Source organism: Phytophthora infestans, genomic scaffold, assembly GCF_000142945.1.
Source record: "Phytophthora infestans T30-4 supercont1.171 genomic scaffold, whole genome shotgun sequence".
In the NCBI taxonomy this organism is placed as follows: Eukaryota; Oomycota; class Peronosporomycetes; order Peronosporales; family Peronosporaceae; genus Phytophthora; species Phytophthora infestans.
The window spans coordinates 146,444-149,107 of NW_003303588.1; positions in this window are offsets into that span (position 1 = coordinate 146,444).

Below are 2,664 nucleotides of genomic sequence, written 5' to 3' on the forward strand. Positions count from 1 at the left end.
GTTCTTACCAGTACCCGTGCCTTCTGGCTAATATTCGGACCGCCAAGCCAATTGGTTAAAACCAATCATACTCTGTTTACCATCCTCACCAGTTGCAAAAATGGTGGGGCCCCTACGTGCAAGCCAATTCGAGGCGTAGGATGGATCCCCTTCTGCTGAACCCGCAACGGTCTACGACGGATTGCCCGGGCCGCTGCGTCGGTTGCGAGGAAGCTTGTAGTACGGCTACGCATTCCGTACAATCAGTGGGCCGGGTCATCGTGCGGCGCTGTATTGCCTGCGAGAACGGCCCCAAAAGCGGTTGAGTTCTGGAAAGGAACACCTGGTTCGGCCGAAGTGCGCCCCCAGGAAAACCCTGGCGAACATCAAGAAAGGCGATGGGTCCTGACTGGTACCCCAAGAAGGAGAAGAAGCGCAGTCGCCTTCGCAAGCTGACCGCCCCGAAACGTCAAGTACATCGAGCAAAAGAAGCAGCAGAAGAGAAAGTAATTGGTAAATATACCCTTTTAGGCCCTTAACCCCGCTTATCTTTGTAATTTGTATACCGGCGGGCAGCGCAAGGCTTGGGACCGCACATACGGTAAACTGACTGTGGCGCTACCAAGCGTGTTGACGCACCTAAAGAACGTAGCGCGTTTCATATGATAGTTAGCACATGGTATCTACTGCGGAGCAGCCGCAAGCTGGCCTTTCCTATCCGCATACACGTCACGTAGACGACAAGTACACTCACTCATTGGGACATAAGCTAAATCATGCTGTATGTACCCATCAACCTTTCACAGCGCGTATTCCACTAATGGGCGCTCATAAATTGAAACTACAGTAATAAGTGAGTACTACACGCTACGATACGTTACTGTCTACGTACACACGAACACATGTGCGGTAATGCAGACCACACAAGTGGCTGTCGCAAGTCGATGTATCTGTACGTAGTACTGTACCTTAGTGCCCTATCGATAATGGTCGAGATAAGAGCTCGGCTGAGTCGCGGGTGGCTGTAAGGTGTTCCCACCGCGCTTATATATAAGTGCTGACTACTGCTAACAGACGTGCGGTTAGCATGCATGTATCCCTGCGGTATGACCTGTTTACAGTAAGTAATGCGCTTGGTCATAATGATACATACATCAGAAGAGTAAGCACAATAAACTACCATCACGATGCAAAAGTACCGTGAAAGCAACAGTGACCCCATGTATATGTTTTGGTTATCACGAGCACGTGGCATCTACACTCATTGACCACCTTGCGAGAGATGAGCGGACACATCAAATACCCCTCCGAATATCACGTTCGGGCAGTTCAGTTAAAAACGCGCCAAGATAACCTCCATCTCAGGTAACAGCAACCCACTTCTTGCAATTCACGATCTCATATATAATATCAACTCAAAATTGCCATACAGCCATGTGGCTTCGTATGTTTCGCCCATACATATCCACCAGTAATGCCACTCGAAGATCTACGCAACTCTGTCAGTCAGTAGCTATGCAATCAGTAAGTAAGTCAGCTATACAAGTAAGATCAATGCATGCGGAAGATAGTTGAAAGACCCTTCAGTACTATCATAAAGAGCTCAGCGGAACGATAATAAGGCATAATATTGGTGTCTGTGGCGACCATCGGCAAATAGTACCTGTACTTCGCGCGAGGAGCCGAACAAACCTTGCTCTAATAGACCGTCGCAATCAAAGATATCGTGTCGACTGCCTCACGGCGATGACGTGCGGATGGTAATATGTTTGAGTAGGCGTATTTAATCCAGCTACACTGGGATGCCTCACCTATCTATGCCAATTTGGGATCATCATTGGTGCTGACCCGTCTTCCGCACAGCATATATTACATTTGCTACCACGCGCACCTCTGATTCGTGTTGTTTCAGGAGCTATACATTCAAACGGGATGATAGCCAAAACCTTCCCGGGTAAGATGGTGCTCATCTTGCAGATCACGTTAAATCCTGGTCATGTTTACCATAGCATGTTAGCACTGAGAATATTGTGTGCGGTGTTGTTTTGGAACGTAGCATAAGTAGATCACAGTATACATATATTATCTGTAGCCTCGCTCTAAGTAGATATTCTAAGCCCACCGCAGCGCAGCGGAGGCGGTCGGGCCCTCTCTTCACCAACCAACTATGCCCTAGCGTCCGCGGAGCGGGCGCCCAGAGCGCTAGTTTCTCGCTTCCTTACCGAGTAACCTGTCTGTCCGTCCGTCTGTCAATCAGTCCGTCCGTTTCCTTTCTTGCTGCTTTCTCCTGCCTTTTCGCATGGCTACACCCGGCCCGTCTACTACATTTTCGCCCCATCTTACCGACCGCACCTACCTTTCTGACTCGACCTTACTATGCAAAAATTACAAATATATCCAAAAGCGTCACACAATTAACTCGCGCCCTGATTGGGCAATAAATGCCGACCTGCGACACTGACTGGATCAATATTTCCGCCTACTACTTTGTAGATGGAGAGTTTATTTTTCGTCTTCTGGTCGTTATAAATTTCCAGGTAAGGAACCTCCTGACCGCTGCCATACAGCCTTAAGCTGTAGGCTTCCTGGTGGTCCCTATACTGCTTCGTCATATATAATTCGTAAACCTGTTCACCGCTGCGCTTAAAGTGATTGACTTTCTTTAACTTGACATGATCAAAACCC